The sequence below is a fragment of the Ambystoma mexicanum genome, chromosome 6q (genome assembly GCF_040938575.1).
Source record: "Ambystoma mexicanum isolate Mex_15411 chromosome 6q, UKY_AmexF1_1, whole genome shotgun sequence".
Taxonomy (NCBI): Eukaryota; Metazoa; Chordata; class Amphibia; order Caudata; family Ambystomatidae; genus Ambystoma; species Ambystoma mexicanum.
The window spans coordinates 349,832,105-349,858,469 of NC_090937.1; the positions used below are offsets into that span (position 1 = coordinate 349,832,105).

Sequence of the window (26,365 nt, forward strand, 5' to 3'; positions counted from 1 at the left end):
CCACTGCCGAATCCCTTGGAGGCACCTTGTCTGCCTCCGGAGCTCCGAAAGGACGGCCGTCGTTGGAGCACTCCCAGTGCCCGGGCAGTCTCTGTGTCTGTCTTGATGTCCTGAAGGGACTATAAACCGCCTTCCCAAACAGGTTGTTCCCGTCGAAGGGCATGTCCAAAACCTTGGTTTGTACGTCCTGGCGGAAATCCGTCACCTTGAGCAATCCTCGTCGTCTCAGGCAAACGCCGTTGCCCAACTGATGGAAACCGGTGTCGGCGATGTCCGTTGCCACCGTGATGGCGTGGTCCGAAGCAATCTCACCTTCCTGTAGGATTTCAAGGGCCTCAGCCCTTTTGGCGTCCGGAAGGAAGTCCAAAAGAGGGGCGATTTTGAACCACAACTCCCTGTCGTAGCGGGCTACGATAGCCAGGGCGTTGGCCGCCTTGATAGTCGTCTCTGCGGATGAGATGACCCGTCGTCCCATCGTGTCCAGCTTCCTGCCCTCGCCGTCCGGCGGGGAAGTTGATGTCGAGGCCGATGCCCCCACAGCTTTCTTCTTTGCTGCCGCAGAGACGACCGAATCCGGGGTAGGTTGCGCCGAAGGCACAAGGGGGCAGCGTCGGGGACCCGGTACTTCTTCTCGTACCAGTCCCTCTTTGCCGGCGCCGTGGCAGGGTTCTTGAGGAGGGCGAGCCCCTCATCTCAGATGTCATCAAGAAGAGGTACGGAGAGGACCGTCTTCCTTTTAGCCTTGCGCCGTTGGTAAAGGAACCCTTCCTTCTTCTCTTCTGGGCAGAGCTGGAAGAGCTTGGATGCCCTGGAAATCATGCCATGAAAGGATCCAATCTCGTCGGGCAGGGATGCCCGAGCAGGGGACGACGGGGGACACGTCCCGTCGTCGCCTCCATCGTCATCTGTACCTGTCGTAGCCGTGTCCGTGCCTGTATCATCCCTGTGGGTAGTAGACCGGGGGGAAGGCAGAGCAGGCCGCAGAGGTGGGAGAGGTGGCATAGGATGCGTCGTCCTCCTCTTATGCGGTGGACTTTCCGAAGGTCCTGGCTCCGGTTCCCCCGTCGGGTCTGGCTCAGGTACCTCCGTCGGGGGGGAGGGGCAACCTTGTCCTTATCTCCAGGCATAAGGACTGAATCGCTGACAAAATGGCCGCCGAAGTGTCCTGCGGCGCCGGAAACGACGGGCGCGAGGGCTCTTGAGGAACCTCGTCGGAGACACAGTCGTTCTCGTCGTCGCCCTCGTCGGGATCCCTCCCGATGGGCTGGGCCTCTTCCACGACTTCGATGAGCTCTTCTTCAGAGGTCGTGTCCGTATCCACGACGGCCACCTGCCCCTCCCCCACCTTTTCCAACGAGGAGTTCGTGGGGGTCTTCTCAATGGGCCTGAGGCCGCCCAGGAATATCGGGGGCAGGAGGGGAGAGATCCTGACCTCGGATAAAAGAAATATGAAGGACACATCACTAAAACACAACCAGTGAGTTCAAAGTTATGAGAGCCCGGTTTGTAAAGACAAATGATTACAAAGTTACAAGGAGAGATACATGTATGAAGTGAGTCACGTTGAAAGAAAGCTGTGATTGTTTGGAACTGTGATGAAACAAAGTAACAGAGTGGTCCTGTGGAATAGTGCATTATCGAAAGTCTGAAATGTGAAAGCTAAACCAAGTAATGCTGAGATGAAAAGCAAGTTGTATAAAGTTGAAAGTGAAAGCCGACGGGAAAGGCTGCCGAATAAGGATATTAGGCTGCCGAATAAGAATATTCGGTGAAACAAGATCCCGAAGATCGGATGAAACGAAACCGAAATTAATGAATAGTTGGTTTAGACAAGAAAGTGGAACTTGTCATGGTGCTAGAAAGCACGTTTGAGAAAGTACAAAATACACTGACCAGAATACAGCAGTGTCGGAGTGGTCAGGCATAGGTATGAGTATAGCTATGCCGTCTAAAGTCTTCGACGTAAAGCATTTGATGAAAGCAGGAAGTCTAGTGAAGGGAAGGAACAAGTTACTTACCTGTAACTGTTGTTCTCCAGCATGGGTCTGGCATGGATTCACATGCTCATGAATATTCCCCGTCGTCAGGCTGGGAATCCTCGGTAAAGAAAAAACCAGTATCAGTTTCGTTTCTGATCTGTCTTTCGTAGTAATAACCAATCACTGGTCTCTGCGTCATACTGACCACAGCCAATGACTGCCCTCTACCTAAGCACCGCCTCTGGCAGCCATCTTCAGATTTGGAAGCACGTGAAGTGGCAGTATGACCAAGTAAAGAGCCGCAGAGGGGTAGGCGGGAGGGTTCGCATGTGAATCCATGCCAGACCCATGCTGGAGAACAACAGTTACAGGTAAGTAACTTGTTCCTTCTCCAGCATGGGGTCTGGCATGGATTCACATGCTCATGAATAAAGAATACATAGCAGTACACACATGCACAACCACGGGAGGTGGCAAAGGCTCAACATTAAGCATTACATCAAACTCAACATTAAGCATCTTACCTCCTCACCAGGCTCACCTCAGGCGAACAGGTTGCGCAGCACTGCTTGGCCGACCCTGGACTCCTCCCTGGAATCCCGATCGACGCAGTAGAATTTCGTGAAGGTGTGCGTCGACCTCCACGTAGCAGCCCTGCATATGTCCAGCAGGGGCACACCAGAAAGGAACGCCGTGGTAGCTGCGATCGCTCTGGTGGAATGGGCTCTCGGACGGCCAGGCAGCGGTCGGTTTGCCAACCGATGACAGTACATGATACAGCCGGAGAGCCATCTGGAAATGGAAGCCTTCGAGAGAGCCTTCCCCTGATTGACAGGTCCAAAGTTCACAAAGAGTTGTGACGTCTTCCGAAAACACTTCGTGCGGTCCACGTAGAACTTCAGCGCTCTAGCCACATCCAGCGAGTGCAAAGTCCTCTCAGCCGGCGACGAAGGCGACGGGAAGAACACAGGCAACACCAAGGGTTCGTTGAGATGGAAGTCCGACGGTACCTTGGGCATGAAGGAGGGGTGCGTCCTGAGCACTACCCTCGTGTCGTGAAAAGTCAAGTACGGGGCCTTGCAGGAAAGGGCCTGGATCTCTCCCACCCGTCGTGCGGAGGTGATGGCCACAAGAAACGCTGTTTTCCACAACAGAAACTTCAACGGGGCCGAGTGCAGAGACTCGAACGGAGGTCCCATGAGCTTGGTCAGCACCACGTTGAGCTCCCACGCCAGGGCCGGAGCCTTCACCGGCGGGAACGATCTGAACAGCCCCTTCATGAACTCTTTCACCAGACGATGAGACCACAAGGACGTCCGGCCCGTGGTTCTGGTGTATCGGGAGATCGCAGCAAGATGAATCTTGATGGACGCGTGTGCCAGTCCAGCTTTGGCCAGCGTCAGCAGGTACGGCAGTACCTGGGGAGCCGTGATCCGTAGAGGGTTAATCTTCTGTGCGTGGCACCAGACAGAGAACCTCTTCCATTTGTGTCCGTAGCATTTAAGAGTCGAGGACGCCCTGGCCTTTGCAAGAACCTCTCTGCAGTCGGCCGGTATGTCGTATCCTCCAAACTCTAGCGCTGCAGGAGCCAGGCCTGCAAGTTCAGCGATTTCGGGTCGTGGTGGAGGATGGCGCCTCCTTCCCTGGAGAGTAGATCCGCGTCCACCGGCAGCTTGATTGGCGGGGACGCTGACAAGTCCAGAAGGTCCGGGAACCATATCTGCCTCGGCCACGCAGGTGCGACGAGGATCATCCTGCACCGTGACCTCTTGAGCTGGTTGACGAGCCGGATTAGCAGTGGCAAAGGAGGGAACGCGTAGAGGAACAGGCCCTCCCAGGGGAACGAGAAAGCATCGCCCATGCTCCTCGCCTGGGGAAACCTGCTGGCGAACCTCCGGCACTTGGAGTTCGTCGCCGTCGCGAACAGGTCGATTTGGGGTGTGCCCCACCGTCGGAAGAGGCGATCCACTAGATCCTGCCGTAGTTCCCACTCGTGGCACGAGCGCAGCTCCCTGCTGAGTGAGTCGGCGATGGTGTTTTTTATCCCTGCCAGATGAAACGGCACCAGAAACATCCTTTGGGCGACGGCCCAATGCCACAGGTCCTGCGCCTCCTTGGACAGTGCTGGGGACCTGGTTCCGCCCTGTTTCCTGATGTAAAACATGGTGGTGGTGTTGTCGGTGAAGATCCTCACCACCTTGCCCTTGAGGGACGGAAGGAAGGACCTGAGGGCCCAGAACACTGCACGGAGCTCCAGGACGTTGATATGGAGGGACTTCTCCGTCGGGAGCCAAAGGCCTCTCGCGTGCAGATTTTCGGTGTGCGCTCCCCACCCTTCCAGGGAGGCATCCGTGGTCACTGTCTCCTGGTGGTCTGGGGTCTGGAAGTCCATGCCCGCCGTCAGATGCGCGCGGATGCCCCACCACTGGACCGCTCGGCGGAAACTCTCGTCGAGTGTGATCCTCTCCTCGAAGCTGCCCGTCGTTTGGATCCAGCGCGCGTCCAGGAACTCCTGCAACGGGCGCATCCGGAGCCTGCACATGGGAATGAGGTAGATGCAAGAAGACATCATTCCCGAGGAGGGACTTGATGGACCTCACCTTGGCCGCGTCGGAAACCAACATCCGCTGTACCTTGCCCAGGATGGACCTGGTCCTTTCCTCCGACGGGGAGGCCAGAAGGGACACTGTGTCGAGCTTCGCTCCCAGAAACAGTGCGTTTTGCGCGGGTACCAGGTGGGACTTGGCGTAGTTCACGGAGAATCCCAGGTCCGTGAGAAGTTGGACGGTCCTTGTCGTGTGATCCACGGCGAGCTCCCTCGTCTTGGCTCGGATGAGCCAGTCGTCCAGGTAGGGGTAGACGTGGATCCCCTCGTGGCGCAGCTGCGCCGCCACCGGTGCAAGGCACTTGGTGAATACCCTGGGTGCCGACCGTAGTCCGAAGGGGAGGGCTTTGAACTGGTAGTGACGCCCTTGGACCACAAACCTGAGGAATTTTCGGTGCCCCTTTAGGATGGGAATATGGAAGTAGGCATCCTCCAAATCCAACGACGACAGGAAGTCTCCTTCCTCCAGCTGACCCAGGACGTGCTGGAGGGTGACCATCCGGAACTTTTGCGCCTTGATGAACTTGTTCAGACGTCGCAGGTCCAGGATGGGGCGCCATCCCCCCGTCTTCTTCTTCACGAGGAAGTATCTCGAGTAAACTCCGGAGCCCCGAAGCCTCTTTGGGACGAGTTCGATGGCGCCCTTCCTGAGCATCGCCTTTACCTCCAGGAGAAGTTGAGGGACGTGAAGTTCTTTCCTGGCCACGGGGGGGACGCGCGGACACCTTCTTTGAAACTCGAGCGCGTGGCCCCGGGCCAAGGCGTCCAGCACCCAACGGTCGGTGGAGATGGACTCCCACACGCTGACGAAGCTCGCCAGCCGGCCTCCCACCGGGGTGCTTCGGTGGGGGCCTGACCCCATGGTCGGTTCAATCCTGCTTCGACGAGGCTTTGCCGCCTTGACCTCCTTCGCGACGACGGCGGGGTCCGCCAGACTTGCCTCGTCCTCTGTAGGCCTCCTGAGCCGACGAGCGGGCCGCTTGACGGTAGGTGGAGAAACCGCCGCCGGAACTTTTGGAGGCGCCCTTGCCTCCGCTGCTCCGAAAGGGCGTCCGTCGTTGTTGCAGAACTCCAAGGGCCCGGGCCGTCTCAGTGTCCGCTTTAATGGCCTGAAGGGAATCGTCCACTGTTTTCCCAAACAGGTTGTTCCCATCGAAGGGCATGTCCAGGACTCTGGTCTGAACGTCTTGACGGAAGTCCGTAGCCTTGAGCCATCCACGCCGCCTAAGGCAAACGCCGTTGCCCAACTGGCGGAACCCAGTGTCGGCGATGTCCGTCGCAACGGTAATGGCGTGGTCCGAAGCCACCTCACCTTCCTGCAGGATCTCCAGGGCCTCTGCTCTCTTGTCGTCCGGCAAGAAGTCCAGCAGGGGAGCCAGTTTGTACCAGAGCTCCCTGTCGTAGCGGGCCACGATAGCCAAGGCGTTGGCCGCTTTAATCGTCGTCGCCGCAGACGAGATGACTCTGCATCCCATAGCGTCCAATTTCTTTCCCTCGCCGTCCGGTGGTGAAGTCGATGTGGAGGCCGCACCCTCCCCCCCCCCGCTTTTTTCCTGGCCGCCGCGGAGACGACGGAGTCCGGGGTAGGCTGCGCCCGGAGGCACAGGGGGGCCGTGTCCGGGACCCGGTACTTCTTCTCGTACCGGTCTCTTCTAGCTGGCGTCGTGGAAGGGTTCTTGAGGAGGGTGAGGCCCTCATCCCAAATGTCGTCCAATAGAGGCACTGAGAGGACCGTCTTCCTCTTGGCCTTGCGCCGCTGATAAAGGAAACCTTCCTTCTTCTTCTCCTTAGGGCAGAGTTGGAAAAGCTCGGATGCCCTGGTGATCATGGAGTGGAACGATCCAATCTCGTCGGGCGGAGAAGCCCTGGTGGGAGGCGACGACGGTACATCCTCGTCGTATACCTCGTCGTCCGTACCCGTCGCTGCCGTGTCATTCCCCGTATCATCCCCTCGGGTGGACGGGGAGGAGGGCTGGAAGGGGCGCGACGGCTGAAAAGGAGGCGGAGGGTGGATCCTTCTTTTCTTGGTAGGGGGAGCACCAGAAGGTCCCGGTTCTGGGTCCCCCGACGGGAGAGGTTCCGTCGGCAACGGTAGTCTCGTCCTTATCTCTGAGCATAAGGACTGTATAGCCAACAAAATGGGCGCCGAGTTGTCTCGCGGCACCGGCAGAGGGGAATCCGACGGGCGATCAGGGGCCCCGTCGGTACCCTCGACAATGTCGTCGTCACCTGCGTCGGGATCCATCCCGACGGGCCGGTCTTCTTCCACGCCGAGGCCGTGGCTTAAGACTTCGACCAGCTCCTCCTCCGAGGTTGAGGCCGAATCTACGACGACGCCCTGCCCCCCTTTTTCTTCCCCACTGGGGATTTCACGGGGGTCCTATCGATGGGCACAAAAGAGGACTCCCTCCGAGGTGGCAGGGAGACTGAGCCCCGAGGTCGCCACCACTGGTGTAGCCTCCACAGGCTGAGCCAGGGCCGCCGCGACAGTTTCGATAGAGGGCTTGGCCGGATGGATTAAGGCCTTCACCACCTTAGGTGCGCTCACCGCCTTATCCTTGAGGGGGGGACACTGCCTCGCTCCCCCTCCGCCTTCGAGCTCGACCGGGGCCTCTCCAGGAGCTTCGCCGGGTGCTCGGCCTTCCTCTTACCCGACCCAGAGCGTTGGCTCGTGGTTGATGGTGCCGGGGAGGGTGCGCCCTGCCTGGCGCCCGTAGAGCCCGACCGTTCGGCGCTCCCGGTGCCAGCGGACTCGCGGTGCTTGGCCTTATGTTGGACCCCCGTCGCCGGGGCGTCCTCAAAGGTCTTAGAAGACCGCTCGGCTTTCTTCCTCTTCTTCTCGCCGGACGGGCTCTTCCCTTCCAGCCAGTTGGCGAGACGTTGATGGCGGTCCTTCATGGTCCGCTCCGACATGTTGCCGCAAAACGCACAGTCCTTCTCCACGTGCGTCTTGTCCTCATGTAGGCAGTAAAGACAAAAAGAGTGTTCGTCCTCCTTGAAGACGTTCTGCAGCTGGCATCCAGGGCAGACCCTGAACAGCTTTCCGGGCGTCGAGCTCCCCTTCTCCTGGGCCATGACCGGGCCCGAGAAACTTCTGGAGTCCTCCAAAAGCGTAGCTCGACGAAATCTTCACCCTTGAGGGGCGCAGACGAATCCGACACGGGTCCCCGTTGATCGGATGGAGAATCGGTGGAGCTTGAGGCTCTTTTGACCGAAAAAACGAAGTTTTTGAGAAAAAACGTGAAAAAAAATAGCACTAACGCTCGAGAGCAATAGCACGAGGATCCCAACACATGAACGTGCGGTAAAAATCGGAAGATGGCTGCCAGAGGCGGTGCTTAGGTAGAGGGCAGTCATTGGCTGTGGTCAGTATGACGCAGAGACCAGTGATTGGTTATTACTACGAAAGACAGATCAGAAACGAAACTGATACTGGTTTTTTCTTTACCGAGGATTCCCAGCCTGACGACGGGGAATATTCATGAGCATGTGAATCCATGCCAGACCCCATGCTGGAGAACCCCGAGTATCAAGAAGAAATAATGGAATGAGAATTTCTAAAAGCTTAAAGTGATCAAAGATCCAACAGGAAAATTGTTAAAGCAGAACTGTATTATGGTAGAGAGCACTGAATCAGGCAAGGGTATCCTGAGAGAAGTATATGAACAGCCTTTTTCTGAACTGTTTGCAACAAACAGAACTGTTGGAGATCCTGAGCAACGTGAGCTTGGGGAAGGCCATCTCCCAGCTTACTCTCCATACTGAATCTGTTGGTTGTCTCCATGACCATCAGTCTGGCTTTAGAGCAGCCAGAAGTACATAAACTGCTCTCATGAGCACTCGTGAAGACCTGCTCTCAAATCTGGACTTTAGCCTTCCTTCGGTCCTTATCCTCCTTGATCTTTCCTCTGCTTTCGACACGGTCAACCACGCCATCCTGATCAATCATCTCTGTGACAACCTGGGCATCAAGGATCAGGCCCTGGCCTGGTTGACCACCTTCCTCTCCGACTGACCCTCCCAGGTCCAACTGGGGTCCTTTTGCTCAACCGCCACTCTTCTCCACATGTGGTGTTCCCAAGGGCTCTAACCTCTCACCCTGGCTCTTAGCCCTTTACTTGGCACCCCTGGCCCACATCATCTCTACCTTCTAACTTTCAGTGTTATGCAGATGATACTCTGCTCTCAGTCAGGCTGCCCTCAGCCTCCTCTCTCTCTCGCTCATTCCTGAACATCTATCCGTGATTCAGGAATGGTGTGCCTCCAATTACCTCTACCTTAATGCCAGTAAGACTGAGAACCTTCTCATAGGGACCCCTGCTTTACCTCTGGCCGCCTACTTTGCACCCTCTACCTGAGTCTTCCTGCCAGGCAACAAACCTGTATGTCAAACCTCACTCGGCAGAGCAGGAAGACAGACCTTTGAAGTCTTCATCCCTGCTCATCTTTCCACCCATTCGGTCATGGGTATTCTTCCCCAGAAGGGTTTCCCCCAGTTCTACTCCTTGCCCTGTATCCATCTTTCAGGGCCAGGGGTAGAATTAGGAAGGCTCCCCATTATCTTCTTATTTTACCGACAATCCATCAGGTAAGGGCTCAGTGAACCAACCTAATATTATGCCGATTACATAGAGTGCATAACAGCAGCGTACAGTGAAACCATTTCTGTTTTTAGCATTGTAGGATGGATAAAAGCATAATATTCGGCAGTAATAAAAAGGCCATGAAGGAATTTACATTACATTTTTATTTCACATTTGTCATGCAAGTTTTAGATTCCATCTTCAAATCCGCAAATTATCTGTAAGAAATTGAAGTACAGAGATAAGATAAAGAGGAAAAATGCAGAGACCTGTGGAGATGGATTCTGACCAGTGATTTGTTCTGCAAGGAGTTCAACTTAAGAGACAAGGCAAAGGTTTGAACAATAAAGAGAAATGACAAACTAATTTTCAGATGAAAGAGAGTCCAAACAAGATTAAAACCGTCTGCTTGCAACGCACAGTGAAAGGCTATGGGAGAAAGTTTAAAAAATAAAATAGTATAAATCACTAGCCCAAAATTGGTCCTTTGGCTATCATGTATGGCCAACTATTTTCAATTATCAATTTTGAAAAGTAATTGCTTCCCAACATCTCTCCATTTCCTCCAGCCCCTCGTACTGCCTGGCGCCCATTTGTCTAGTTCAAATACAGGGGTTACCTCTTTCTGCCCGATAAACCATGTCAGAGGACAACTTCAGAATGGACAGTGGTAGATATATTCTCAGCAGTCTTGACTTAGCACTTCGAATGAACGTTAAATAGTTACTCTCAGTAGCCTCCATGGAAGGTTTTCTCATTTGCTGCATAAACCTTCTGTGACACCGTTAGCTTAACTGTAGAAGTTACATTCCAATCATGTCAACTAAGTCTTGGCTACATCCTAGTGAGAGGTGTGTTTTCTTTGCAACTGTTTGAGCCCCATCAATAGGTTCAGTCAAAAGTGTTGACAATGTGTGGATAATTCTGGACCCATCCAACTATGAAGATCAGAATTTGCCAGTGGCCTTGCTAGACTGCAATGTGTATCATCCAGGAGGGTCCACCAAAGGTCCACCACAGTGCATAACCAGAGCATTTGATCGATGGAGGATAAGAACAGAGCCATAGTAATCATCTTGATTTTCTTTAATGAGAAGAACTGATATAGTTTATTAAACTGTTGCTCCAACAGGAGACATGAGAACTTCATGGAACTACCCTGCTGGCTGCCAGGAAATGGGGATGTAAAAAAGTCACATGGTATTTGTGAATGTATGCAACTCGTGAAAGCATGGCACCATCTTCCATGTACATTTGGGGGTGGAAGAACCCCCAAAAACCGCCGCTCACGTCTGGATACACAAAGTCTATCATAACCTACACAGGTTGAATGTGAAATATAGCAATTCATATAAACTCCACCATCAAGAAGACAGAAGTCTGCATGCCAGTGGCACTTTTGAGAATGCAGGTTAGAACTTCATGGGAATATTGCACCACTATAATACAGATTAGATTCTCCATGTTACCATTTGAGGATTGAAATTCATCAATGACAAGTGCCCAGCCAGATTCCTTGCAGGGAAATCCAGAAGGCATAGCCTCACTAAAGAGAATAGTAAAGCACTCTGAGCCCAGTGCAGCTTTTTAGAACACTATAGGGACCAACCGACAGAAGAGTTCCTTTCTACATTCCTTGAACTCTGACGGACATTATTAGGGCAGTGCTTAGCAAGACTCGAGACTGAGTCACACATGGCTTGAATGGCACTTGTAGAACACCTAGGGTTGGGACAGTGTGTCAGACAGGGCCAAAACAGATTGATCTGATGAACTGTCCGTTGTAGAACTAAACAATGATGCACATTATACAAGGTGCTAGTATAGTGCTTTGATAACAAGTGTGACTTTTAGTCAGGATCACCTTTTTGGGTGCTCACGTATGACAGGACACCGACACAGTTACTATACTTACATCCTGAAGTAAGTAAGCAGCGCTACAAAAGCAGTGCAGTCAGCGTCGGCTGAGACTCACATTGTACAATAGCAAAGAGAATAAACCATGGAACACTTTTGGGGTTTGTTAACACCCGCACCCTAGATGAAACTTTATGAATTAGGGGAAGCTTTAAATGGCTGCAATATACCATACCCTTCAAGAACCTTTCTAAGCTTTACCAAGGACTGGTCATCATAGGTTTCAGATCCCCTTAATACCTAAACCAGACCTACTCATATCCTGCACTGTCACTTTCTCGGTCAGCCTTTTCAGTCATACTCCCAGTCGCCTAGTGCCAAAGATTAACCAGGGGCCATTGCTTGGATAACCCTAAGCAATCCCACTTTTAGAAGTCAGCCCAGAGAAACTTGAAGCCATACAATAAAGAAAAAGAAAAGACTAATTCTGCACTGTATGTAGGGCATTTCCTCCCCACTTGGGGGAGGAGGGAGCCTCAAGAGTTTTGCTTAGGAAAAGTAAGTCCTGGGATATCCTTACCAGGCAAGGGTCTGCATCCTTTGGTTCTACAGAGGTTTGAAACTACAAATCCCATTAGCCCTATAATCAATAGTGAGGGATGAAGGGAGTTGTAGTCCATAAAACAGCAGGTAGCAGGCCCTGTCCTTACCAGAAGCAACTGACCACTTCAGCACCCAGCCACTAACTCACATAAGAATTCAACCAATCCGGTCACACTTGTTGACATTTTCTCTCCTAGAATGCTTTGTGTCCCCCCATGATGCACTATACAGCACCCTGGTTACGTAACAACCTAGTACAGCACTGATCAATTGAATGCCATAGCACAAAACCCAGCAGTCATGGAATTGAACATCCGTCACCCAACCTACAGCTCCCAGAGCAAAACCGAAGAAATTCACAAAAGCTGGCATGCTGCTGATGGCCCTAAATGAGCTGGGGTTACTTTGCAATGTGAAATTAATAACGGGAGGTCCACACCCGCACCCAATCATATGCCTTGTTAGATGGAAAAGCCAGAGTACCCATCTCAATTTTGCTTGTACCAGAAGACCTTAACTAGGTCCACGAGAGGATGTGAATCACTCAACATTTTTCAATATTGAAGTTACAAGAAGAGAGCCCTTGGTCTCTGGACTCTGCTCATACCACCGCTCCAATGTCAGGCAAAACGAGTTGCTTTAAAACCTGTGCAGGGTGCACGGGACAGTCCTGTCACTACTTGTGGGAGGGGAGCAAAGCAGGATTTGCCAGTTTGTAATGGGGATTGACTCCGAATATTGGTTCCTGAATAACTAGTATCTGCTGAGAAAGAAAAAGATCATCCGAGATGTACCCTATTCCCCAACAGGCTGCTCCAGAAAGTGAAGACAACATTTTAGAATCCTGGCTGCAGTTCACAGGGAGCCTACATTGTATATTCGGAATATGATTTGCTTCTTCTGAATGGTATCTCCAAAAAGCTTTTTGTGGATGGTAGGCCGGGAAGCTTTGAAAACCCTAGAGAATGCTAGAGTCACAGTAGAAACTGAAAGGTCAGGAAAGTGCTTTGTAGACAAAATCCCGAAAACCTGATTTTTTTTTTTATCAGTGTACAAGGACCTAAGGAGCAACTGTGATACAACGGGAGGAGAGATAATTTGTCTGACATTTCTATATAGACTAGACAATATTTGCCTGCTTGCTGGTAACTGCAGCGATCATGTCACTTGGACAGGTCCACTATGTTACATACCAGAAGCAGTAGCTCCAATTACATGTGCCAACTTTGTCGAGACAGAAAGGAGAATTCACCATGTGCTCCAGGGATCAGTTGATCATTGAAGCTACATCGATTAATTGCACACGTATGTGCTTTTTAAATGAAATTGCAATTACATTTCCTGGGGTCATGGACAGGCTAGAGTCATGGACTTTCTTTTTGCCCAAAGGGACTACACATTTTCAATATGCCATATTTCACAGCCAATTTGTTGCAGGTGCTTCACATGGGCATGGTAGTAAGCAGACCCTTGTCGGGGCAGGAAATAATTTGATTGCCATGTTGCATGTACATGCCCTTCTTAAAAACTACAGACCTTCCAGTAAAAGCGTAAAAGGCCTGAAACTAGATTGGCTGGCGTTTTGCCAGTAAGGAAATGAGAAAAGGAAAAAGTAACAGCTACCACACGTTTGAGTTCGCTGTGGTTAGCAATATTAGCTAGGTAAAACAATTTTCCAGTAGGTTTTCGTATGAACCACTATATAATCTAAAACGTATACAAAGTGTTGAAATATAGGTAGCAGCAACTTTCCTGAATTTCCAGAGGAAACTGTCCATTCAAAACCGGTCTCCCACACCACTGTGGCTTCTGAATTAAAAGGATTTCTAACATGACCATCCCAAATTGGAGTCCCTTGTTTCTTTTACACAACACCCTGCATAAGCTTCTTCTGTACTTATTGTTTCATATACTGATCCAAAATATCTTAAAAGATAAGCATGTTACTCCTTAACCGCCGAGTAAAATGGATCATTTTGCAACACAGTCTGCGTTTTCAACTTTGGCATATCAGCTGGGACAAACCAAATGCTTTCTGAAGGTCACAGTCGCATGCAAATATGCTCCAGCTCGGTATCCATAAATCGGGTGCACAGGGTAATCTTTCATAATGGAAAAAAAAAGTTAAAAAAAACAAAAACATTTCAGTAAAGTCCGTCCAGCACTAGGCAAGGGCCATAAAAGGGATTCTAGACCTTCATGTTCCAAATTATACCTGGTAGCCCTCTGAATGGTTTCAAGTGAAGGGCCTAGTATGATGTGCCTTCACCAATACTCTTAATAGGCAGGCAACAAGAGCGGGCAATGCTGTGTAGGGATGGGGAGATGGCCAACAGCCGAAGAATGCTAAACCAGAATGATAGAGCTGGCATGTGTGCTAGCAAAAAGTCATGACATGGAGGTCAGCAGGTTGACTGATGGTGGAATGACCTAAGGCGGTGGTCAATTGCAAAACTGGGAGCATGGTACAGGGCTAGGCACATGGGGTGAGAGAGGGGTGCGACAATGTGGCAGCCTGGAGTGCCTTGGTACAACAGATGTTTCTTTCACCAGATGATAACCCCCTCCACCTACCTGAGGGAATGAGCCAAATGTTTGGAAGAGACAGGGATGAAGGCAGGAAGTTGCCCAGGGGCGGGAGCGGGGTGAGTGGGGGAGGGAGAACGGGTAATGTTGCATGTATTGTTACAGAAGGGGTTGAGCTGTGAGGGCATGGACTAGGAGCTCTGGTGATGAGGGGTTCCTTTCCCCTTTTTCTTTTTTTTGTTGCAAGCTATGGGGTGGGGGGCGGCAGGTCGTGGGGGTTAATGTGGGGGAAGTTGGAGATATATTGTATAAGGACAAGGATATTGAGATTATGTAATGAGCAATGTACTCTGACCGGTTATATTAGTCATTATAAAATGAAAGTTTTTAAAAAAACGAAAAAAAAAAACCGGGTTGGCCAACAGGGCAGCCTACAAATTAGGGAAATCAAACTGTCCAGTGTATGGCCCAGGGTATAGAAGTGGTATTGCGGCTGTGGGGTTTCTTGTGAACTCATTCCTTTCCATAGGTAGCATGACAATACTAGGACATCTTCACATGTGTGTGAAGCCCCACCCTTCTTCCAATACCTTAAGATGAAACACGGATCTTTGAGTGTAATACAGCATCAGACAGACCAACATTCTCACTCAAGCCTTCCAGATTGGTTGGGAGGATAGTTAACACGTTAAGTGTTCACCACTTATATGGGCCAGTCGGCACATCGCAAAGAAGAATCCTGCCAGAGCAAAACTAACCCTCACCCTTCCGAGGTCGATTCACAACTAGTAAATTGGTTAAAAATAACAAAAAACGTATTACAGTGCTTAGGAGTGAGAGAAATCCAATATGAAGCACTATACAAAAACCTGGTATTTGTTAGAATTAAATCTCCAGAATAATCATTAATTATATAAATAGTGCTGGGCAGAAGCACTATTAGGCGCCAAGATTAAGCAGCAGTGTACCAAAGACATTTGATGAAATCCTAGCACTTTGACCTCTTTTTTACTTTGTGACCAGAAGGACCCAAAAGGACTAAAACCACCAAGAGACTAGTACTGATTATTTCTTCGGATTGCTTACATTGGCAAGCTATGACTTGCTTGATGCCAATAAAGGCCAGTCAAGCATCAGCGTTTAACTAGATGGAAGGCAGAGCATTATTCAATGAACCCCAGGGTTATGTTTGAGCAGTACTTTTGATAATGCAGAACACTCAAAACAGACCAATACCTTGAAATAATAGGCCATCCAGGATCAGGACAAAATTAGTGACAAGGATCATTGTGAATTGGCAGTGCCATCAAATCAACAACTCTATACAATATTTACACCCGTCCTTTGTTCGATACGTTGGATCCTCTTGGTGTCAGCAGTACCAACTATGCTGACGATACCTAGATAATACTTGAATTTACGGGCGATCATGTCCGGGTCTATATGCCATCAATCAGACATACATGACAATACAATCAGGAATGGCCGCCAAGTCCCTTGCCTTGAACAATAAAACAGAACTCCCGATTATGGGGTCTGGTGCTCAGCTAAAAAAGGTGGATCGTTGATACACGTTGTGATTGCCAGCTGTTCCATTTCAGTGGCATCCCCTATTAAAACTTTAGGGGTGTATCTGGATTCCCATCTCTCCAGGCAGGAGCAGGCTCTTAATCAGAGATCTACTTATACATACGTTCTTAAATTGTTGCGGCAGATTAGGCCTTAGTTATTGTGGAAAAATAGGCCCCTTCTGGCCTGTGCCGTAGCAAACTCCAGGCTGGATTACTGTGATAGTCTGTTTGCAGGCCCCTCTCTGGCAAATCTTCAAAAATCTCAGACTATTCAGAATGGGGCAGTGAGGGCCATTTGGGGCCTTGGGAGGGATGAAGGATCATGTCACTGTGGCCAGATCAGCACTTCAATGGCTCTCAGTTAAGCAGAGGATTGTTAATAAAATCCTCACATGAACTCAACTGCCAGACTGGCAAGGCACCTCAGTATCTTTGAAGGCTGCTCCAAGCAAGAGATGACTTCGCTCTGAAGGAGATAACAGGTTATTTCAGTCACGTGTCAAACTACACAATCTGGGGGCACGAGGTTTGATGCCTAGGCTCTATGTGCCTGGGATAGTCTGCCGGCCCCAATACGTACCATTCCTTGTTTGCCTCACTTCATGAGCTCTTAAACCAATAAGGATTAACGGGCCACTCTCTTGACTATGTACAGCTTGTGTCTAAGTTTGTGTAGGTTCGTTTTACGGGCACCCCAAGGCCTGTGGGCGTGTGGCACGATACAAAAAAATTAAACAGTAGATGGTGACATTTTGCTAAACTGGGCGATCTGGTTTCAAGTCAATTTATTTTTCCAAAATGAACTAGGAGATTTTGTCAATTACATGTTTCTTGATTAGCAATTCAACCTATTTTATAAACAATTGTATTATTTAGGTTTCCAAAGAAAAAAAGCATGCTTGTGTTCTTCTGAAACCGGTGTGCCAGACTGTAAAGATTGCGGACAATGAATATGAAAACGATGGCTACATGAAAGCACCATTTAAGAAACCCCACCAATAACAGAAATAAAATATAAACATGCTGCATAAACAGTTTCAGGGCATCCTGTGCAGGTTTGTACTCTGATGCGTCTTGGTGGGTTTTCATATTTATTTGCGCTCAATCTTGGTACTAACAGAAAAGTACATTTCCCAATTGCTAAACGCACGATGTTTAAGTAGACTCTAGGTTGAGTTTAATGTGTTGCAAAAGGATGGGAAATTTAGACGTGGGAATCGAGGGCACTTGACTGCCAGCGATTCATTGCTATTGCCCAGACTGCTCTGCTTATTCCATTTCATGCGATTCCACAGTCCTATTCATTCCTTTCAATTCTGGGAAATTTAAGATTTGTAATTCTACCGGAAAAGGCATAACTATAAGTACAAGAATTAAAGGAATAATACTAAGATGGAATGGGATTGCTTTTTAGCTATATTCATCGATAAAGGAACTAGAGCGCTCAGAATATCCAGAATACATATAAATATACAAGCGTTGGGGCAGTTTTGACGATTGCAGGACGATACATTTAGCTACATAAAAACTATCTAATGAAAGAGCAAAAACAAATCTGAAGACTAAAGTCTGGAAATACCACCAAATGGGTTTACTGTTAATGCATGTGGTAGCTTTAAGGGTTACATGATTCAATCATGCAGACCCTTCAGTTATCCACCCTTCTTGAGTCCTATGGGGCTTAAAGGGGAATGGTCATATTTCTGCAGGCAGAATTAGCACATGTAGAACTGCCTTTTGTGCGGAGAAATTGTCATCAACACAAAACCTTTTCTGTGAGTTTCATGGTGGTTGGGGAAAAGTGGCAGTAATTCCTTTACCATCATTTCATTACTGCTTGAGTTGATATTGCAGCACGTAGAGATCTCTGCAGAGTAGAGGAGAACGGATAGTTGAGCTAGTTTGTGGGATTTTGGCAAACACTGGACGACCCGCGACTCCACCGGCAGCAGCACAGCCGAACCCGGCACCAGAAACGACTAACCAGTCCACTGGCACCCTAATTGGGCGGACCAGCACACTTCACCTGGTTGCTCACCCTCAACTCATTTAGCCTTGAAAAAGACTCAGGTTGAAACGCGCATCGGCTGTGTAAACGTAACATCTGGTTACAAATAAAACGATCTCATGGGTGACAATCACCATGAAAACACTAAAAACTTGACCAATCAATTATTTGTGTAAGCTGTTTTTCAACTGCTAGTGGCTTATCAAATCCTACCAGCGCCTCACTAGTCCAGTGTTTGCCAAAATCCCACAAACTTTCCAAACAACCAGGAACCCCGGAGTTGGTTCCTTGACAAACTAGGACGCAGGCAGCAGGTTCAACACAGTCAACAACTGACTAAATAGGTGCGCAGGAGTGAGGGAGTCCCGCCTTTCAAAAACTCCTCCCAGGATAGTTGAGCTAGTTTGCTGCTGTTCATGACAATTGGCTTAAAGCACCCAGAGTGAAGGATGAGCGATTGTGCCAAGGAGTTTCAGATCACTTACTGGGTTAATGGCTGTAGCACAGACCAATGTTGCCTTAGTGCACACGTTCCTCATTCCACCAAGATGGCTTCCTCGGTGGAAGACTTGTTGCACAATCTATCTAACCTGCATATGAAAAATCAAATATCGCTAAGGTAGATCGAGGTAAAGCAACCACTGCAAATAGCCATGTAACCTGCAGGGCACCAATCTGTTTTCTATCAAGAGAAAAGGGTTGTGAAATACCTGGGCATTTTCAAACGTCCCTATAGAGCCTGCCCATTCCAATTCTCTGAACAATAAGAATGGAAGACAGGATGATGGTTTGGGAAAACACCACCTGTACGCTCGCAAATAGAAAATGTATTCATAACGGCCTTTTCCGAAAATAGATTCACTTAAGTGTGCATCCTTCTTCATAGACATTCTTATAATTATTCAACCAAAAGCACAATTGCCTTCAATTCATGCAATGAAAATCAAACTATCAGTTTATTGTTTATAAATATTTCTAATGGAATGAAAATCTAAAATAATACTAAATACTCCTACGTCCCGTCCCTTTCCTCCATACTTATGGGACATCGCTCCGTCCTGTGGGACGGGACCGGAGCACTTTGTAAAAAGCATCCACATTTTTTTCAAAAATGTGTCCCTCCTCTTTCCTGCACGGGGCCCGGCACGCGGCCGTAACCCCGCCCACCTTGGCTCCGCCCCGCGCATCGCCCATCAGTCCTTTTCTCCGCACGATCGGGGCCGGACCCACCTGCATCCTCGGAAGATTTTCTTCCCTTTTTCCCTCTCTGGCTCTCGCTAGCGTTCGTTTACTAGTCTATGTCTTTTAAACTAGATTTTCCAGATTGTTCATCGTGTCACCGTCGCTTCGCGAGGGCGGATCCCCATCCTCTTTGTTTAGATTGTTTGGGTCCGGAACACCGTTGGGACTCCTGTTTTTACTGCGACTCCCTTTCGGTCTGGGCACTTCAACGTCGGTTGGAGCGGTGGGAGGTGGTGTTCGGACAGACTCCTCCTTCGCATTTTCAGGCGTTCATCGACGAGAAGAAAAAACACCCGGTAAGTTCTTTACTTTTCAGAGCACCCCGGCCGGGGGATACCTTTCCGGTTTCCTCTTGAGCCGGGAGGGGCGTGGATCGCTCTGTTACCGGGGTTCGCCCTGAGGTGCCTGTCGGGCCTAATAATTCTACCGGAGTTTTCTCCGAGGGTCTCCGTAAGGGGCCTGTGAACACCGGAGTACGCTCCGAGGCCCCTCCTGTGGGGGCTGTTTGTAGACCCAGTTCTACTGAGTCGTGGGGTACCGGAGCTTGCTCTGAGGCCGCTCTTTCGGCTTCCCTCAAAAACAAAACCGGGGTGCGCCCCCGAGGCCTTGGCTGGGCTTGAGGTTACCGAACGGATGTTCGAGGCCCGTGTCGATAAGGCTTCTACCGGGTCTAGGTCTGAGGTCCCTCGTACAGAGGCTAAGGATACCAACAGTTCTGAGGGCCCGGGCAAGGCCCTGTCGGTGACAGCGCACCGTTCCTGCTCTTGTGGTGACACCAGATCTGTTGAAAGTTTCTTCTTTTACTGGCAGTGCCGAGGCTCTTCCTTCGAAGGCTCAGTTGGCGGTTGGTATGTCGCAGAAACATTCCAGGCCTCATAGTACCGGTTCTGCCGAGGTTCCTTACGTTAAGGCTAAAATTAAGACCCCTGACCCATCAACGGGGACCTCTGCCTCACTTCCTCACGTGCCGCAGTTCCCCTCACAGGAGGACAAAAGTGCGGCCATTCCCGCCACGACCACGGCGGCCATTTTAGGTACTACCCCTACAACTACGCCATCGGCACCTAGTGTAGGGTTCGGTCCTTCGAGTGAACCTAAGGTCCCTTGTGCGCATCCTTACTGGCCGGTTTATGATTGGAACGCCCGGATGCCTCTTCCGCACAATGTTTCGTTGCCCGCGGGGGCGGCTCCCTTGATTTATGTGGATACGTCAGCGGAGGGGCCGGTGTGGCACCCTTCCCCGTTACGTCCCTGGATTTGTCCACCTCATGAGAGACCTCCTCAGGTTCCGAAACAATCTCCTGAGGACGCCTTCTTCGGTAAATTTCAAGCGCTTATGAGCACCGACCCCATGAGGGAATATTTCAAAGGGCTTTTCAAGGAGATATGTCCACCCGCGCCTCCGACTCCACCCGTTCCGACGGTGGTTCCGCCGACGCCTCCCTTGCCCGTGGTGCCTCCCCCTGCGCTTCCGCCTGTGCCACCATTGTCCCCAGTGGACAAGGCAGTGCCTGATATGGCTCAGCAGGATCCTGACCTGTCAGATGACCCTCAAGGCGATCAGGACAACGAGGACCTTCCCCGCTCTATCAGAGCTTTCCATGACCGGTACTGGACATGATGAGTTTCTTAGATGTTCCGGTGCCCGAGGCACCTGCTCCGCAGGAGGGCGTGCTTTCTGGGGCATTCACCTAGTCTCCTTTGGAGCGTACCGGCCTGTTCTTGCAGAAGGACGTTCTGGCCGAGGTCCGAAGAGTTTGAGAAAAGCCACACTCTGGACTTTTTGTCAATAAAAAGATTGACGCAAGGTACAGGCTACATTCTTCGGAAGAAGTGGCCTTCTCGTCTTGTCCGCCTCCCTCCTACACAGTGGTGGCTGCGGCTACGTTGCAATCCAGACCTTCAGCATCCTCCTCCGCGACGGCTACTCAGGTCTTGGGAAAGGAGGACAAGCTCCTGGACTCCCTAGGGAGGAAAATCTTTGCCAATTCGGCCTTGCAGCTCAGGCAGGCCAATGCAGAGTTGATTTTGGCGGGAGCTAACATGCGGATGTGGAGAGGTCTGTCGGAGTTTGAGGAGCACATTCTGTCAGAGGAGGCCTTTCCGATGCCAGGGTCTTGGCACAGGATCTCCAGGAGGCTGCGGCTCATCACGCAGACACCTCGGCTCGGGGTCCGATTCTTGGGGTTGATACCTCACGGCAAGCGTGGCTACATGCCACCAAGTTCCTGAAGGAGGTGCAAGACAAGGTTCTGTACCTTCCATTTGATGGTAAGGAGCTTTTTCATTCTTCTACTGATGTAGAGCTCACCAAAACCAAAGATAGCACTCAGACGGCCAAATCATTGTCTGTTCTGGTTAAAGCTCCCTTCAAGGCTCAAAGGCCGTTGTCGCAAGGTCGACCTTCCTCTGGTTTAAGGGGCTTCCTCGACCGCAAATCTCGCAGGGTGGATACTCCTGCAGGGAATAACCGCCGTAGACAACAGCATACGCGGTGTTTCTCCCGCTCCTCAGCCTCCTCATCAGGTTCAGGTGGCACCACCACCGATAAACCTGCCAAATGAGGGTTTTCCGCACTCGCACGAGACCCCGGTGGGAGGACGCATTGCATCTCATTGGGAGGCGTGGCAGACCATCACAGAAGAGTCTTGTCAGTCGCTCGAGCGGGCTTCCGCTTACCTTTACCCCTTACCCTACCCCTCAACCCTCCTTTTCAGCGGTCGGGCTCACCCTCCCTCAAGGCCGAGGTTCAGAAACTTCTGCTCCTCAGAGCTGTGGAACCCGTTCCCCTTGGGGAGCCAGGGGAGGGCTTCTACTCCCGGCTGTTTACGGTGCCCAAACCCAACCAGGCTGGCCTGTGCACCATCCTAGACCTTTCCCAGTTCAATCTTTCCCTACCCCAAGAGAAATTCAAGATGATCACGCCCAGCCAGATTCGCTCCTCTTTGCAGACGGGCGATTGGCTCAGCGCGGTGGATCTTCAGGACGTGTACATGCATATCCCGATTTGGAATCCACACAGGAGATACCTCCGTTTCTCTTTGGGAGAGGAGCACTTCCAGTTTCGGGTGCTTCTTTTTGGCCTCAGTTCGGCGCCGCGTGTCTTCACAAAGATGTCGGTGATTGCGGCCTATCTTCGTCTCCAGGGTATCCATGTGTATCCCTATTTGGACGACTGGCTCCTACGCAGCCCTTGTCCATTGGCAGCAGCGGGCAACCTCCAGTCTCTCCTTCAGCTCCTGTTCCATCTTCGGCTGTCGGTGAACTGGCAGAAATCCTCCATGATGGTCTCACAGGACCCGACTTTCCTGGGTTTTCATTGGAACACGATAGACTGCCGAGTGGATCTGACCGGGGACAGAATGGCAGATCTGTTGGCCACATGTTAGATGTTTACGCAGTCTGAGAGCATGTCGGCCTGGTGGTTCCAGAGGCTACTGGGCCTCATGGCCTCATGTGTACTGGCTCTTCCTCTTGCTCGTCTCAAAATGAGACGGACCCAGATGGCTCTTCAGAGTTCCTGGCGTCAGGCTGTGGACCCGGATTCCAAGCGAATAATGATTCCGGATTCTATGAGAGTGGACCTGGACTGGTGGTCATCTCTCAGCAACCGGTCAGTGGGCGCGGGGTTCCAGGACCCAGCCCCCATGGTGACGATCACGACAGACTCCTCCCTTTTCGGGTGGGGTGCGACGTTAGATCTTCAGGTCTCGGACCTCTGGTCACCTCAGGACAAGCTCCTGCACATAAATCATTTGGAGCTTCTGAAGCTCAAGGCGTTCAGACCCCTCATTGTCAACAAGGTGGTCCGCATAAGAACGGACAATGCAGTGTCAATGTACTACATAAACAAGCAAGGGGGAACAAAGTCTCCCCCTCTCATGGATCTGTCCATCCAGATTTGGGAGTGGGCCGTGCTTCATGGGGTCTGGCTGCTTGCAGTGCACCTCCGGGGCTAGCTGAATGTCACCGCGGATGCCCTCAGCCGGCGAACAGTGGTCAGCTACGAGTGGGTGTTGAAGGCAGAGATCCTCTCATGGATTTTCTCGCGTTGGGGCACACCGGAGGTGGACCTCTTCGCCACGTCGGTAAACAAGAAGCTTCCTCAGTACGCCTCCAGAGGAGGGTGGGAGCCTCCTCTCTGGGGGGACGCACTCGAGATCCCATGGCACAACATGAGAGCTTACGCCTTCCCGCCTCTTCCCCTTGTTCATCGAGCAATTTGGAAGTTGAAAAGCTCTGTCAACTGTTCTCTTCTACTGATAGCTCCGTGGTGGCCCGCCAGGTTTTGGTTCTCAGAACTTCAACACCTGTCGGTGTGTCCGCCGATCAGGTTACCAGTAACTCCCGATCTTCTTCACGAAGGGGAACAGCAGATGTGGCACCCCTCCCCACAATCGCTCAACTTGGCGGCATGGTGCCTGAGTTCACGGCTCTAGAGCATTTGGGTTTGTCTGCGGATAACATGCGCATTAGCCAGGCAGTCAGGAAACCCTCGACCAGATCCCAATACAAGAGTAAATGGCTCAGGTTCCGTCATTGGTGTTTGGAGAAAGAGTTGGACCCGAGGGTGGCGACGATTGACACAGTGCTGTCCTTCGTATCCTCCCTAGCAGAGTCAGGGGTTCATGTCCTGTCCTGCAGGACTTATCTCTCGACGATTTCCGCCTACCTCTCTACGGACCGGTGTTCTTATTTGTTAACTAACCCGATGGTGAAGAGACATTTTGCTGGCTTGACATGCATCTACCCTCCGGTTCGTAGTCTGCACCCGCCTTGGGACCTAAATGTAGTCCTGACGGCGCTGTGCCATAAACCTTTTGAGCCAATGGCTACGGTTGACCTCAAGTACGTGTCCTGGAAAGTGTCCTTTCTGGTAGCCGTTACGTCAGCGAGGAGAGTGAGTGAGCTCCAGGCATTGTCGGTGGAGCATCCTTTCTTGGTCTTTCACAAGGACAAGGTAGTCCTTCGGACGAACCCAGCTTTCCTACCAAAGGTAGTGACCGAATTCCATCTGAATCAGTCGATTTCCCTTCCGGTCTTTTTTCCGAACCCTGCCTCGGAGGCGGAAAGGGTTCTACACTGCCTGGATGTCCGAAGAGCTCTTAAGTTCTACCTGGACAGGACTTCCGATCTTCGAAGCTCTTCCCAACTGTTTGTGACCTTCGGTAAACCCCAGGGCAGGCCGGCGTCTAAGGCATCCATTTCCAGATGGATTGCCGCCTGCATCACGGAATCTTTCACCGTCCAAAAGCTGAAACCTCCTAAAGGTATCCATGCACATCAGGTGCGAGGCAAGGCAGCCGCGGTTGCTTTTCAGAAGTATGTTCCCTGGGAGTCCATCGCTAAAGCGGCTACTTGGGCCTCCCCATCTGCTTTCTCTAAGCATTACTGCCTCGATATGAGCTCTAGAGCTGATGCTCAGTTCGGCCAGGCTGTGCTGAAGAACATGCTTCAGTAAGGGGTATTTTTCTATCCACCCATAGTTCCTGTAAGGAGTGCTTGGGAATCTCCCATAAGTATGGAGGAAAGGGGACGGGACGTAGGAGTATTACCAGGTTACTCAACGTAGTGACCACCTTACTCCTAGTCCATAATCCCCTTTCCGCCATACGCCCGCCGTCCCCTCTAATAAGGTTCCTCTGTTATTGCTAATGGGTCTTGACCCTGCGATAGAAAAGGACTGATGGGCGATGCGCAGGGCGGAGCCAAGGGCCAAGGTGGGCGGGGTTACGGCCGCGTGCCTGGCCCCGCGCAGGAAAGAGAGGCGGGACACATTTTTGAAAAAAATGTGGATGCTTTTTACAAAGTGCTCCGGTCCCGTCCCACAGGACGGAGAGATGTCCCATAAGTATGGAGGAAAGGGGACTATGGACTAGGAGTAAGGTGGTCACTACGGTGAGTAACCTGGTAAAAAGTACTAAAACAAAGGCGTGAATAATTGGCACACTGGAGTTATCCCGGTCTGAAGGGAGATGGAGAGGGAAGCTTAAACGCAGGAGAAGGCATTAAAAGCTGCATTTTTCTTTCAAGCAGGGATTTTAATTAGCCACAATGCCAACAAAGTGGTAAAGTAGCAAGCCTGTGACATTGCATCTCAAATTGCATCCCACTACAAATGTATGCCTTGTGGTTTGTACAAAGCATTCTACATCCGCAATGTTTAGCAAAGTCAACAAGCTCAGCTAGGGGGCGTCAGGAAATCACATTGGCAAAACTCAACTTCATGCCCCGAGTCTAGGTAGAGTGTCTGGAGATTGGTCAACAGAAACAAGGAAATAACATACAGCAGATGAGGCAGGATGCACAGATCTGTGCAGGTTCTGGAATTTCCAATTTCAGCAACCACACAACCTAAAGCCAGGCTTGTGTCTCATGTCCGTACTAACTTAACTCATTAAACAAATAACTGTATTAAGGGACCAACAGAAAATGTTTAGTAAGGTTGTTTACCTCAGTTCAGTTCTGGGCTGATATTTTGTGCCAACATGAATTAAGAGTGTCTCTTGGTGCATTCCATATACTACAAGGCTTGGCAACTGCAATCCTTGAATCTTACTCCCGTCTCACCTCAGCCATCCTCCAGGCATGTCTACCTACCAGAACAGCAGCATATAAGTGACTTGCTTCGGCCGGCTTTTTCTGGAGATTCTCTTCAATTGCTATCTAACATAACACACTTACTTCAGCTCCGTTTAGACCCAAACTGGTAAATCACAACCACAGCCACCAGCATAATAGACTCACTTCTTTGGATTTGGGTTGGCAATAGCATCACATCTGCCAGAATTCAACATGGTTAACAACTCTGTCTTTCAGTTTTCTTTAGGTCTCAGCTAAGATTTAGGTCCACACCTAAAACATGCTACCAAATTAACTCTTGACTCTCCTCATCGGTCTCCATCTGTTCTACAACTGCATGTCTAGTCTGACTACGTTGCCCCTTTTGCACCTCCTTAATCCTGTTTGGCCTTTCGGTTTTCCAACCTGCTCGCTTGGTGCTCTTTCTTGCTCTCAAATGCTCTTGTAGGCATCACTACTTGACGCAGGATGTGGCCGAGTAACTCTTGGAAATTATTTTGCATGATCTGTTCTGCCGGCTCTGCTCACTTCTCCTTGCTGGTTGCCGGACAGAAATTGGCTTGTCAGCATCAGGTTCCTTTCACTTCATCTGGACATCACTTTTGTGTATCCTTCCATGATGTGTGTCTCTGTACCCTCTGCACTGGTAGCATTTTCCGTTCTGGTGTACCTCTCTCACTCACTCTGTGGATGACCACCTTAAATCGTTCAGTCTCACAACATGGCTGGACTCAATTTTAGAAAACATTTGGATTTCACATCTTCACCAATTCATCGCGTTCAGCGTTCTCCAGATTGACTCACTCAGT

General features: G+C 50.6%; 1 protein-coding gene and 1 long non-coding RNA gene across 4 annotated transcripts in view; one reads left to right on the plus strand and one right to left on the minus strand.

The window, feature by feature from the left end:
• Nucleotides 1-26,365, minus strand: part of SLC44A1 (solute carrier family 44 member 1) — an 889,643-nt gene that overhangs the window by 555,197 nt on the left and 308,081 nt on the right. The gene's annotated exons all lie outside the window — the stretch shown is intronic.
• LOC138516029 (uncharacterized) overlaps nucleotides 1-26,365 on the plus strand; it is a 300,011-nt gene that overhangs the window by 47,338 nt on the left and 226,308 nt on the right. The gene's annotated exons all lie outside the window — the stretch shown is intronic.